Source organism: Heterocephalus glaber, unplaced genomic scaffold, assembly GCF_053883595.1.
Source record: "Heterocephalus glaber isolate CG9 unplaced genomic scaffold, H.glaber_assembly_v1.0 deba00000347, whole genome shotgun sequence".
NCBI lineage: Eukaryota > Metazoa > Chordata > Mammalia > Rodentia > Bathyergidae > Heterocephalus > Heterocephalus glaber.
Window position 1 is genome coordinate 32,194,098 of NW_028258143.1, and position 15,202 is coordinate 32,209,299.

At 42.4% G+C, this 15,202-nt stretch overlaps 1 long non-coding RNA gene across 1 annotated transcript in view; it reads right to left on the minus strand.

Annotated features, from left to right (window-relative positions):
- The window catches only part of LOC101717575 (uncharacterized), a 150,993-nt gene that overhangs the window by 69,973 nt on the left and 65,818 nt on the right, over window positions 1-15,202 (minus strand). Inside the window, exon 2 of the long non-coding RNA XR_204793.3 lies at window positions 6,486-6,585. This is a non-coding gene — a long non-coding RNA (uncharacterized LOC101717575). The remainder of the gene's footprint in view (window positions 1-6,485; window positions 6,586-15,202) is intronic.

Consider the following 15,202-nt stretch of genomic DNA (forward strand, 5'->3'; position numbering starts at 1 on the left):
CCTTGAGACCAGCTAAGCCTGTCATCAGTCCTGGTGGCACCTGACTGCTCCCAGCCTGTTCCCACCTGACGTCAAGCCATCCCCTAGAAATCATCCTGCTGCCCAGGAAGCTTGGACCCTGCTTCCTGGAATCTCCAGGCTGACACCATGAATGAGTCCAGGGACACCACAGAATTGCAGTCAGAGGTAGCCTGGCCACTGTCTCCTCTGTCCTCAAGCTGCCCTCTTCCTGCTTCCCCTGGCACATCCTCCCTGGGGACTGGCTTCCTCCACACTCACTGTGCTTCCCTGAAGCTTCTGTCCTCTTCCAGCTACTCACAAATGCTGTGGTCTCCAGAAGCCTTTTGGAAGCCTGCATGAGCCGCTCCCTGAGCCCCAGGCCTGTCTCTGCCTTGGCTCTGGGTCCCAGGATCAGATGAGGTACGGACCATGGCAGAAAGGACTTTTGACCTGAGACACATGGGCCTGTCCCACCTTGAGGATTCCCCTCTGTGAGACAGCCAGGGGTGCAGGGAACCTGGCTAGAGTACCACTTTATGGGAACCCCCTGCTCACATTAATGAAGCCACAAAGAGCAGAAGCACCAGTGCAGAGTCATTGGGTGGTATGGAGAGAGGCCCCTGGATGGTCACAGCAAAGAAGGAGCAGGATCCAGTGTGACAGTGGTGTGAGTATCCTACATTGTGAGACCAGGGCAAGTGGACAGTGCAGCCATGTGCAGGGCATCAAAAGCCTGTGCCACGCCACACAAAGGGCTGTGACTTGTGCAAGTACTCCAAGTGTGGGAGTCAGCTTGGGCTGCCACAAACAGTGTCAGTGAAATCTGTTGGCACCATCTGAAGGAGGTGAGGAAGGGTCAGACCCACGCCATTTGTCCCTCTATCATCCTGCCATCTTCCCTCTTGCTCTCTTCTTGCAGATTCCTCGTATTGGCTTAACCACCCCACTGTCTCCACCCTCGTTTCCACCCCCATCTTGAGGTGAGGGCTTCAACATCCTAATAGGATGTGGGGCCCAATTCAGCCCATGGGAGTGCATGCTAGTGGACCTGCATTGCCTCACTAATCCAGGGCTCAGCCTGTGACAGCAGATCATCGGAGGCATCTATGGTCCACACCAGCTGCTGGCCACCAGGGCAGGCAACAGTTGGCCCTGCAGCCACCGAGGAGGCAACAGGGAGGAGGAGGCTCCATGCCCAGCCAGAGCCCGCCACACTGTCGTCAATCATCAGACGGCTCACTCACTGGCTGCTTCAGGCTCTAAAATAACACATTGATTTTGGAGCCAAGGCTAACTTTAGTTACCAGCGATGCTGCTAACAAGGGAAAAATAAGTCATCATCATTAGAATTGGATCCAAATGAAGGAGCCGGCCTGCATCTTGCTGGGATTTGGACTGCCGCTACTTTTTTTTTTTGGTCACAGTTTGCTGACATAGTTCTTTCTAATTTGAAGCAGCCTAAGAGAAACCTTTTACCAAACATGACACATTGCCATTTAGGAAGTATTAAAGGCATTGATTATTCTGCTTATCTACTGCTGTTTTACAAACCATCCAAAGATCCAGTGGCTTTGAACACCAACATCTGACTGTGTCTCTGTCTGGGTCAGAATCAAGGCAGGACTTGGCTGGCCACTCTTCTGCTCCACTCCATGCTGAGTTGGGCCCTGTGTGGTCTCAGCTGGAGGCACAGCTGTCCTGGGGAACACTGAGGCCCCTGACCCTCTGCTAGGGACTCTAGAGCTTCTGCATAGGGCTGCTCCAGCAGGGAAGCCAACCGGACCCCTGGGATAGCAGCTCAGGGCCCCAGGAACAAGTATCCCAGACAGGAATAATGAGACCCCATCCTGTGCCAGACAAAAGAGATGGGGAAGGGGCTCAGTCGCCTCCACTGTGGGGAAACTTGGAGAAGAGAAAAGGAATTGCCAGCCCGGAATAAATACCATGTTCTCCTCAGCAGACAGACAGCTGCCCTGCTGTGAGGATCAGCAGCAGAGCCACGAAGCTCACATACCCACCCACCCAAGGATCTCAGAGGAGTGCAGGTGACATTCACACTTGCCTGCACAGGCACACACACACACACATGTTCACTCAAATGTCCTCAAGGGCTCACATTCTCTCATACACACACCCACTCACAAACGTACTCTGTCATGCACGCACACCTTCTCACATGCACACAAACTTACACAATAACAGCTCACACGACACTTGCCTTCATAACCCTACTCACACCTATTCACACAATGTGCTCTCCCATACCCACACTCTCACTCAGGCCCACACAAACAGTCTCTTGCACAATTGCAGTCATACCAACCACTCGCTCACACACACACACACACACACACACACAATATGACAGTGCCGTGCAAAGCAGTGACCTGCAGGACAACCATGGAGGACAGATGAGTAGGAATCATCCTCAAGAGCTAAGTGACCACCTTTTGAGGGCCAGGCCTATGCTGGACACTGGGAAGTAGCAGAGAAGGAGGGAGACAGAGCCTGTAGGAGGAAGGGAGGAAGTGATGGAGCGAGGGAGCAGTACTGACCGAGTAGTCCTCTCTGTCTCAGAGTTTGATAATCTGTAGCCTGGGGACCACTAGCTCCAGAGAAACAAACAGAGCCTTGGGACAGCAGTTAGCAATGAGGTATTGTTTAGCCCCAAGGTGGCTTTCATTTGCACATTTCATTTAACATTCAGAGAAGACCCTATAAAACCATATAAAACTTGGGCTTTTGACTCCTCTTGACAATATGCAAGACCCAGGAATTCACAGGAGTCTGAGCCTGCCCTGCCACCCGCTCAGCTCAAGCACCTGGAGCCCCAGGGGCCTGGAGCTGGCAAGCTCTGCTTCATAAAACATCAGTTCTTGGGAATCCTCCACCACTCATTCCCTGCTAGGAGGAGGGCCCTTTCCAGGTCACACACTGGGCAGCTCAGGATGCACAGTTTAGACTCCTCAAGCGAGGACAAGGAAGCACCCATCCTGTAAGTTGCCATTGTCCACCTCCCCTATCTGGGCCTACTGCAGATGCTCCACAGAGTCCCAGGGACCTGAAACCCATACTCCACAACCCAAGAGCAGCCTGAGGTAGAGGTTCTGTTTTCAGAAGAGTGATTGTCCCCAGAATGTAAGTCTGCCTGGGAGCAAAGTGAGGCTCCACACCTCCTCTGTGTCCCCAAAGCCCCATCTTGCCCCACCTCCTAACCCCCATGCCAGCCTCTCCACAGCCCTCCCTGCTAGGATTCACTTGTTTTTCAGAGACAGCACCTGTGGCCAGAACTCAGCCCAGCCCAGCCAAGAAGACCCAGGGCCCTTCTACTACTCAAATAAAGACATTTCCAAATCTCCACCCAGAACCAGTGGCATCCAGTGATGACGCCTAACACAGGCCATAATCTGACACCTAGTAGGAGTTTAGGAGATGACAGCTGCCGGTATCATTATCATCAAGGAAATTTTCACATCCGCTCCATACTAAACTTGGCTGACAATATACAGTGGAAGAGATTTGTTAGTTCTGCCATATGTCATAACTGGAACCATAGCCCGAATCACTGCCACTTGCAAGAAGAAAATGAGAGAAAGCTGGGCAGGGGTGGGGTGGTGGTAGTCTTGACTTGCTATAGATGGGAACTATTACCAGGTATTATGGCTTGTGTTTTTAGATGTCTCCCTAAAGCCTCATGAGGTATTAGGTGGGGCTTTTGCAGAGGTGGCTGGATCAAGATCTAGACTGTGTGATGCTGGAATTGATTCATGGTGCAATGTGCTCAAGGGCACTAGGACTAAGGATGCAAGTGCTACCCACTCTAAATAGTCTGGATAAGATAAAAGGGGCAGGAACACATTGTTAAGGTCTCTTGTTGCTTTGTTACCTTCAGTCTGCCATGAACTGGTTCTCCTCTGTGATGCCCCTCTGCCAAGCCACTCTGCCTTGGAGCCAACTGATTATGGACTAAAACCTCTATAAGCTGTGAGCTAAATAAACCTATCCTCCTTTAACTTTGGATGTTGGGTATTTTGTCTCAGCAAGAGAAAAGTAACTAAGACAGAATTTGGTACCAAAGAACTGGGGACGTTGCCGTGATTATACCTGACCATGTGGTTCAGGAGCCTTTGGGAATGGCTTGTGGGAAGAGTTTAGAAAGGTTTGGAGATGTTGCTGAAAAAAGTAGAGCTGGAATGCCATAGGTTTTACTGTATGGGAGATTCTGATTAGAGATCAGAAGACCAGAAAGCCAATAATGACCAGGCTCAGGAGGTTTCTGCTGGGAACAAGGACTGCATTGGCTGCTGGACTCCAGACAATGTGTGTTATACCTTGGTAGAAAGTTTGTCTGCATTTTTCATGTCTAGAGACTTTACCTGAGACTGAGATTAAGGGCAGTGGACTAATTAAACTTGCAGAAAAAATTTCAAGGCAGCCTAATGTTAAAACAGTGGCATGGTTACTATTGGGGGTTTTTACCCAAATTTATGTTGAGAATCAAGAGCAAAGAGCCCAGCAGAATGATTTAAAATGTTTTTAATTTGGCCAGAAAGGAAGCTCCAGTAAATCTGTGGACTGTAAAGATAGAGCAGAGGAAATCTTGACTGCTGAAAAGGAACAAGAGAATAGAAAATGTGGCCTGAGGGCATCACAAGAAGCAGCAGGACTCCACCCTTTGCAGCCACAAAATTATAAAGATGAAAGACTTTGCTTTGAAAAGAGAGCCCCAGAGCACTATATTCTAGAATGGTGGCAGCCTAGGGAAGTTGTTTCTTGGGATCTGGTTCATAGGCACTCAACTCCTACAGCCAAGAGGGAAGAAGCCTGGCTACAGCTCCAGCTGGTGGCAGACCTTGGCATCATCCACATGGCATTGGTTTTAGGTGCATGAAGGATGCAAGAGTTGTGGGATCAGGAAGGCTTCCATCCAGATTTTAGAAGAAGGCCTGGGAGGCCAGGCAGTGTGCTCCCTGAGAGGGCAGTGTGTGATGCTGTGAGTGTGAAGCTGAAGGTGAAGTGGAGACTCCAGAAGTTTGGAGAAGCCAGGAACGTGGATGGTCTGAGGAAAGCTGCAAGGAGGGAGATGAGCAAGCCCCAGGCAGAAGCCATGGAGATACAGCCATGGATAGTGTCATAGGAGTGGAGCCACCCAAGCCCTCTGGAGTTCACAACTTACCACAGATTGCAGGGAATGGTGGTAGTGTGACTCTGGAATTTAATGTTTGCCCCTCTGGATTTTGGACTTGCTTTGGTCCCATTCCTTTTAACTTTTGGAATGGAAATGTCTATCTTTTTTCTTTCTTTTTTTATTAAATTCTTTTATTGGTACATTGTAGGTATACAACACAATTACATTTCTCATTGGGAATTGTACCTTTACATAATGCATCTTGGTTCTTATTTTTTCCCCATTCCTAGCCCTCCCTTCACCCCCTCCACCCTTCCCTATTTACAAAGACTTTGTTTCCATTTTTTCCATTTCTCATCATTTTTCCTTTCCCTTCTTTCCTTTCCCCTGCCCCTCCCACTACCCCTACCCCTTTGGACCTTTTCTTCCTATTTTACATTATCGATTATTCATTCTAATCATTGGTACATTTCAGGTATACAATATAATGACATTCATCATTGGAAATTTGCACCTTTACATAGTCTCTCTTGGTTCTTATTTTTCACCCTTGCCCAGCCCTCCCTTCAACCCCTCCAGTCCTCCCTATTTACAAAGATTTTGTTCCTATTTTTCCATTTTCTCCTATTAATCCCATTCCCTTCTATCCTTTCCCCTAGCCCTCCCACTTCCTTCCCCTTTGCCCCTTTTCTTCCTATTTCACATTACCTATTATACATTTAGTCCTTAGGAAATGTCTCTCTTGTGTCATTGAATATTCAAAGTGTTTAACTTCCTTTTCATTTGTACAGGGGCTCACAGCTAAAGAGTTTGCCTTAAATCTCAGAGGAGGCTTTGGACTTGGACTTTTCAGCAATGCTGAAACTGTTAGGACTTCAGCAACTCTCAGAGATGGACCAAATGCCTTTTGCATAAAGGGATGTGCGTGAGTCTTTGGGGGGCCAGGGATGGAATGTTATGGCTTGTGTTTAGATGTCCCCCAAGGCCTCATGAGGTCTTAGGTAGGGCTTTCTCAGAGATGACTGAATCTAGAGTATGTGACACTGAAATTGATTCATGGTGCATGCTAGGCTCAAGGGGACTAGGATTAAGGGTGTGAGTGCTACTTGCTCTAAGTAGTCTGGATTAGATAAAAGGAGCAGAAAGACACTGATAAATTCCCCTTGACTGCTTGCTTGTTTGCTTGCTTTTACCATCTTCTGCTTGCCATGAACTTCTCTGAAATGCCCCTCTGCCAAGCCACCCTGCATTGGAGCTAGCCAATTAAGAACTGAAATCTTTACAAACTGAGCTAAATAAACCTTTCCCCCTTTAACTTTGGTATTTTGTCTCAGCAACAAGAGAAAAGTTAACACACCAGGCAAATGTCTCCCGTCTGACTCCAGGATTGCTCCCCAACTTCTCCAGCTGGTCTTTATCTCTGCAGTCATCCCACAGTGCAGGGCTCATGGGGACATCTGAAACCCAAAACAGTGATGCACTCAAGATGACATTTCAGATGCTGCACCACAATACACAGTTAATACAAGTATTTGCAGTGTGGCAGAAATCTCGGAAAGAAACAGAGACACAGAATTCGGATAAAATAATAAAATTTCTTCTCACGAGTGGACGAGAGTGCCAGAAACCAGTCTGGTCAATATCCGCGCGCCCTTTTTTTCAGCATTTCCCTTTTTATATCCTTTTTAGCCATTATCTCATCCCTAGTGGTCTTTGTTGTGTAAATACAATTCCAGTTCCTATTTACAAGTCAAGGACACAAGATAGGCCATATACATTGTAAATTCACCCTGGCAGGTAACTTTGTTAGGTTAATGAAGTTACTGGTTAGAGTCAGATAATCCTCACCTTAAACAAGGAGTTACAGGAAAAGCAAATCTTAAAAGAACACATTACTTATTTTGCTTCTACAACTACCATAATATTCAATCTATTAAGTTATCTAAAACTTTTCCATATCAGCAGCAGATGAGAGCTGAAGCAAACAAGGGCCTGCCGTGGGCAGCTCAGAGCAGAGGGGAGAGGCCAGTGGATACCAAGTCCACCTGGTAGCTGCCAATGTGCTCCAGAGAGTCTTCATCCAGCCATGCAAAGAGATGCTATCTTGAGGCAGTACTGCAGAAGACAGGATGCTCTGCCTCCAGCTCTCAGAGTTGGCTGCCAGTTGCTCCATGAGTCACATTCAGAAACAAAAAGGCCCTGTGTGCCTGCATGTTGAAGAGGACCAATAATATGTAGTCACTGATACATGCCCTGACAGTGTGCACGTGGTCAGTTGAATTGGGTAAATGCCACTGGCAAGGGAAAGAGATGACTGAAGGACCATCTGATCTCAGCCTGATCCTCCCACCCTTATTCTGCTTCATGTGTCTGATCAGTTTCGCACAGATAAAAATGAAGCACCCGGTTCCTTCTTACCCCTGCCTCCCCACCACCAGAGCACCCCTGAGGAGCCCCACAGCATCTAAGCACAGAGCAGCAACTAGGAAGAGCAAGGGTCAGGGTATAAACTTTACCTAGTGGCCCACAAGAACTAGTGGGCAAGTGTCTCCCCCTTTTCTGCCCACAGCCTGCAGGACAGCCCAGCGAGCAGCTATATCTAGTACTGCAGTTCAGTGGCCCTCCTGCCTTGCACACACCTGCCCCTCACACCTGTCCCAGCCTGCACACCTCAGGGCAGCATCCTTGGCACAGATTCAATCCAGCACCACCCACTCAGGAAGCAGAGGGGAGGCCTGCTCGCTTTAAGTTTGTTTTTCCCTTATTTTTCTAGTTTCTTGAAGGAAGAACTTAGGTTATTAATTTGGGTTTATTGATTAGGTTCTTGATTTATAATATTGATAAATAATAAATAATTGGGAGCAATTCTACATAATTTTGGGGAAAAATCATTTCACAATTGAAATTATGATTAGACCTAGTTTTCCTAGCTACAGGCCAGCTATGGCATGTCGAGACATAACTCTGTTTTCACCTCTGGCCACAGCTAAGGCCTCAGTGGCCCTGTGATATTGTAGTGATCCAGGACAAGATTACATCAGCTGAACACATCATGGGGATGAATAAATTTCTAATCAACATAAATTCCTCGTGACCTAGGATTTTCATCTGCATAAATTCCTCATTGTTCGAGGATTATTGCCACCACCCAGTCATCTGTTACTCCCAATGTACTGAAAAACGGTGTGGCCAGCTCGGGGTCTTTCATCTTTGCTGCCTAAAGCAGCATTGGTCAGGCCCAAAGCTCAGCTTCTTCTCTAAGTCTCATTTCTGTCTATATGTTAATTAATTTGCCTTGTGCTGTCGTGGCTCCCATGAGACTAGGACTCACTGCGGGAGTTCTAGTAACATCCCTTTTCCCTGTTCCCTATAATAAATAAAATATAAATTGTGCTATAAATCTCCCTCTCACACTGCTTTAGCTGCATCACACAAATGTATTTTCATCTTCATTACATTTTTGTATTTTTAAAATTGCTTTTAAGACTTCCTCTGTGACCCGTGGATTATTTAGAGGGAAATAAAGATAAGAGCAGAAGTTAGTGAAACTGAAAATTAGAAAACCTGGGGCCAGGGATTTAGCTCAGTGGTTTCACCACCTGCTGCACAAGTGCAAGGACCCAAGTTCGATCCCCGGTACCAAAAAAAAAAAAAAAAAAAAAACTAGAAAACCCAATACAATACAAAAACAATGAAACAAAAATTTTTGATTTCTAAAAATAAAATCAATGAAATTAATAAGATTTCACCAAGACCAACAAAAATAAAAAGATAACAGACACAAATCACTAATATCAGTACAGATCCCATGGTCCTGGAACAGAGAATAAAGGAATACAGTGAGCAACTTTACACTCATAAATTTGACAATTAGAAGAAATGGGGCAAGTCATTGAAATCTATGAAGTACTAAACTTCACCAAGACTAAATAGACAATCTGAATATCTCTAAAGCTCTCAGAAAATTAAGAATAGAGGGAAATTACCTCAAATTACTAAAGAATATCTATCAAAAACCAATATCTAACATTATGCTTATAAAAATTATTATAAAAACCAGAATGTTTTCTCCCTAAGATCAGGAATAAAGCAAGGATTATAATAAAGCAATGATATATTCTCATTCACTGTGGTGTTAGAAGTTTCAGCCACTAAAATAAACCAGCCAATGAAAAGAAATAAAAACAATAGAGATCAGAAAGAAACAACCTATCTATTATGATATAATTATCTACATAGAAAATCTCAAAGAAGTCTACACACAGGCACACACACACTCCTAGAATTAACAAATGAGTTCAATGAGGTCATGGGATACATCAACACACAAAAACCAATCACCTTTCTATATATGTCAATGAAGTCCAAAAGTAATATTTAAAACAGTACCTTACAATTATGCCAAAGAAAATAAAATATTGAGCCACATGCTTAACAAATCACTTACAGAATCTGTATGCTGAAAATTACAAATTGCTGATGAAAGTAAATAAAGAAGACAAATACAGTAAATGTAAAGACAATCCATGTTCATGAATAAGAAGACTTAAAATAATAAAGATATCAATACTTCCTCAAATTAACTGAATAAATTAAGCCAATTTCTACTAAAATCTAAATAGAGTTAAGAATAGTAAACAATGCTGAAATAAGCAAAAATAAAATGTGAGTAACCTACTATGAAAACTCAGTAATCAAACACTGTGGTGTGAATGGAGGGGTAAACCCATGAATCAATGGAACAGGCTAGAGAGCCCCAAATTAGGATCATACAAATATGCCTAAGCGACTGTCAACAAAGGTGAAAAACCAATTTAATGGAAGGATAGTCTTTCATTTAAGAAAAAACTCAAAAAAATGGTTTGAACACTTAAATGAAAACAGAGAGTTGAGTTCAGTGAAGATGGTGGAATAGTGAGCAGCAGAAAAACACCCTCTCTGAGATTTGGAGTCCAGATGCTGGAATATAGCAATGTGAGGAACAGAATAGAAGGGAACTGGGTCCCCAGGACTCAGAAAGGATCTGAAGTAAGAAATGGAACCCATGGGGAGAGCAAAGAGAGGGACCTCAATGCAGAAAAGAAATATGTCAAATGATGCTTTCTCCCTGAGCCCCAGTTCATGGCATAGGAGGGACAGTACAAACTTGCAGATGCACAGTGACTACTGGTAATGCCAGAGCCTCCACAGAGAAATGGACCAGTGGAACAGAGCAGTAGATGCTGCAGACTGCAGTGACTGGTGAGTTTTTCCAGTTCAGACACTCCCAGGAGAGGGCAATTAACCAGTCACCATTTTGGAAAGGGGCCAAGTGAACTCAAAACTCAGAGCAGCTGCAGGCTGGCTCCATTTAGTGACTCCCAGTATCACAGTGAGGGGCAGCCAAGAGGGAGCTGAGTTCAAGCAACCAGAAAGCACCTGGAGTGCTGTGGGCTGAACAACTCGGGTCCCAGCCTCACAGCCAGAAATCAGAAGCAGCCTGAACTTCAGTGGAACTAAAGGCACTGGCTTGCTGGGATTATTCACCACCCCACCACACTTCTACTGCTGCCTTGCTTGGATCAATCAACACGGATCCAGGCTCTATGTGGCCCCTCTGTTGAATAGTCAGACATACCCTGAAGTGAATATCTTTTCTTTCTTTCCTTTTTTCTCTTTTTCTTGATTGTTTTTGTTTTTATATGAGTGTGAACATTGTTTCTAGTTTGTTATTGTTGTTTTGTTCTGTTTTTGCTTCTGTTTCTTCCTTGTTTCCCACTTGTCTTCTTCATTAGTTTTCCAAAGCTTGCATAATCTTCCTTTGGCCTCCAGCCTTGCATCTAATCACTTTCTCTTCTTCTATTTCTCTATTTTCCCCTAACACCTTTTAAATTTTCTCCCCTGATAGTTAAATTGTCATATTGAGGAGATATTTACTGTATACAATTTTCTGGTTTGTTTTAGATTTTTTGTTATATAACTACAAATCTTGTTCATATATTTTAAAATGTCAAAATAATAGTCACCACAGTTTATCATTTTCTAGGCTGTTTTGATGTTATTGTTACTACTGATTGTACTACTTTATCCAAGGTGACATAATTGTTCTAATCATTCGTTCTTCCTTGTATGCCAAGTCTGAGATTGCCCAAGGGTCATAAAGAATACCATGGGCCAGTACCAAAGAATCATGGCCTAAGCCAAACAGGCAGCAACTTCTCATCCCCAATAACTTCAACAGGTAGAATCTTGCAATAGACTCAAAACCCAAAAGCCAGCTAGACCTGAAAGATATATCTAAGAAGTAGTCATTTCTTTTTTGATATTAGAGTTTTTTATATTTTTTGATATTAGCAATAAAGCTATACAGGAATTAAAATTTAAAAATAGAAAAATGAGAAGACATGAAAGCAAGATGCAACAACAGACTTCCAGCTCATCAAAGACAAACCCAGGAGATATTGAGGTGGAACAATTTGAAAGCCACCCACTGAGATTCTCTTAAATGGTAAGGCAGGAAGTAACAAAGCAGATGAATGAGGCTCTAGAAAATATCAAATCATGTGTAAATACTGAATAGTTTCTCTAGTGTGAGAAACTGAAAGTGTAAATAAGGACTAAAAGGTATAATAGATAATGTAAAATAGGAAGAAAAGGAGCAAAAGGGAAGGGGAAGTGGAGGGGTAGGGGAAATGAAAGAAGGGAATGGAATTAATATGAGAAAATGAAAAAATGGAAACAGTCTTTGTAAATAGGGAGGGATGGAGGGGTTGAAGGGAGGGCAGGGGAAGGGGAAAAAATGAGAACCAAGAGAGATTATGTAAAGGTGCAAATTTCCAATGATGAATGTCATTACATTGTATACCTAAAATGTACCAATAAAATTAATTTTTAAAAAAATATTAAATCAGAAAGAATTTCTCAGATAATTACAGACATGCTGATCATGTTGAAGGACATGGTTAGTGAATCTAAAATAGATACAGATTTTTTTAAAAATACAGGAGCTGAGGAAAATTATTGAAATCATGAATTCCCAACATAGGAAAGAAATGGAATCCATGAAACAGAATCAAACTAATATCCAGAGGATTAAAAATTCTATTGAAGGGCCTGGGATTTAGCTCAGTGATACCACACCTGCCCCACAAGCACAAGGTCCTGAGTTCCATCCCCCAAAAAAATTCTTTTGAAAATATACTCAGCAAGAAGAGGTGAGCCACTCCCAGAGCCCCAGAGGAGGCTCCTGGGCCACCATAACAATTCTCCCAGTGCAGAAAAGGTGAGCCAAACCCAGTGCCCCAGAGGAGGCTCCCAGGCCACCATAGCACTATTCCCAGGGCAGAGGAAGTGAGCCATGCAGGTGCCAACAGCCCACCCTCCACCACCCCCCCCAACAAAATGAGAAGACATGTAAACAAGCCTCAAAATCAGACTTCCAGATCACCTACAGCAACCCCAAAGGGAAATGAGATGGAACACTCATAGTCAATCACCTGTACTCCCAGAAATGGCAAAAAAAAGAGGATCTGGAAAAAATGAAATCAGAAATAATTTCTGAGATAACAGCAGAGATTGTGCCCATAGTGCAAGACATGATTAAAAAATCTAGAGCAGACACAGATAAAAAAGTAGAGGAGCTGAGGAACATGATGGAATCCCAACATAGGAAACAAAAGGAATCCATAAACCAGATGCAAACAGATTTCCAGGAGATTAAACACTCCATTGAAAGTTTACACAGCAGAATGAACCAAGTACAGAATTTCAGATATAGAAGATAAGATTGCAATTAGTGACCAGGAAAAGAAAAATTGCTTTAAAATTGTAAGGGACCATGAGAAATCAATCCAACAGCTGTTTAGATGATGCAAAGAAGAATAACAAAAGACTGATCAGAGTCAATGAAGAAACAGGAGACAGTGCAGATGACATAAAAATACTGTTCACAGAAGTGATGGCAGAAAACTTCCCAAGCAGGGGAAAAGAGCTTGACATACAGATAACTGAGGTATATAGGACTCCAACTACCCTTGATCAAAAATATCTACACACAGGCATATAATTGTTAAGATTGCAGAAACCCAACTGAAGAATAAAGTTCTACAATCAGTTAAAGAAAAGAAACAAATCACATACAAAGGAAAGCCCATCAGAATCACAGCAGACTTCTCAATGCAAACCCTCAAGGCAAGAAGAGCTTGGACTGATGTATTGCAAGCCTTAAAGGAAAACAGCCTCCAACCCAGATTGATGTACCTTGCAAAACTATCTTTCAAAATTGATGGAAAAATAAGATATTTTCATGACAAAGAGCACCTTAGGAACTTCAGGAACACCAAACCACCACTCCAAAAAATTTTAGACAATATCCTAAGAAAAGACAATGAGGATCACAACCCCAGGAAGCCCTGCAGAATGGATCCATTGGGCATGACAAGACATTAAACGCCAAGGGGGAGACTCCAACAAACAGAAAAAGTCATGACAATGATAAGTCAACATGTATGAGTTATAACCATCAATGTTAATGGTCTCAATTCACCAATCAAAAGAAATAGACTGGCAGAATGGATCAAGAAGCAAGATCCAACAATATGCTGCATACAAGAAACACATTTAATTCAAAAAGAATCTTATAGACTGAAAGTTAAAGGTTGAAAAACAATACTCCATGTGACAGGACCTGAAAAAAAAAAAAAAAAAAAGCAGGAGTAGCTATCCTCTTTGCAGATCAAGTGGATTTCAAACCAAAATCTGAAACACTTCTGGTCCCAAGAATTTCAGATAAGGGATAGTCAACTTGTATGTACAAATCTATTGTGAACATGTTTTCATTCCTCTTAAGTAAAAACTTCAGAACAGAACAGTTGGTTCTTAACAATAATACAAGTAATTTATATATTGTTTTCCAAAATGGTTTTCTTTTACATTCACATTAGCAGTATTCAAAAGGTCTAACTGGTTAACACCTAAGCTGACATTTGTTCTTGTATAACTTTTAACTTCATCTCCCTACTGAGTGTATTATTCAATCTTGTTATTTTACTGATTAGTATTTCTCTGATTCTAGTGTTGCACACCTTTCCTTGTGCTGTACTGGCTATTTATCATCTTCTTGTGTCTACTTTTTAATTGGGTTGTCTATTAATGAGCTATAAGAGTTCTTTATATATTCTGGTCATAGGTGATATGCTGTTCAAGGGCTACTTTTGATTTTCTTAAGGATGTCATTTAAAGTCCTAAATTTTGATGGAATCTCATTTATCCATTTCTTTCTTTTATACATCATGTTATTTATATCCTAGGAAATTCTTGCCTACCCTAAATTCATAAACATTTTCCCTTATAATTTCTTCTTAAAGTTTTATAGTTTTAGTCTTTCATATTTAGGTTCATAGATCCTTTCAAGTTATTTTTATGTATGGAAATAAAGGGTTGAGGTTAAGTTTTTACATACGGATACCAGGTGTTCTAGTGCCATTTGCTGAAAACACTGTCTTTTCCTCTGCTCTTGAATTGAGTTTATCTTCTATAAAATGTTAATTTTAAATAATCTTTCAAAACTCAGTGGACCATATATGTGTGGTTCTATTTCTAGATTCTCTGTTTTATTGCAATGACCTATATGTCTTTCCTTACACCAACACTGCCTTGATTACTGTAGCTTTAGAGGAAGTCTTAAAATTAGAAAATAAATGTCTTGCAACACTTTTTTTTCTTTTTACTTTTCTAGATCCTTTGTACTCCTACATAACTTTGAAATTTCAATATCCAATTCTTCATTTATAGCAAATATACATAGACCTGAATTTTTATATATACCTGGTGTTTTCAAATCCTGCTAAATTCAAATACAAGTTCTAGGGGCTCCTAGAGATTTCTGCGTATTTTCTCTGTAGATGATCATTTCATATACATATAAAGATTTTACTTCTTCCTTGCCAATCCTATGCTAATTGTTTCTTTTTATTGCCAGACTACTTTGGTTTGGGCTTATGTTTCAAAGTTTAATGGACAGATGAAAAGTAGGCATATCTGCCCTTGTGCCCCACCTTAGGGAGAAAGCATTGTATTTTTTCCATTCATACAAGG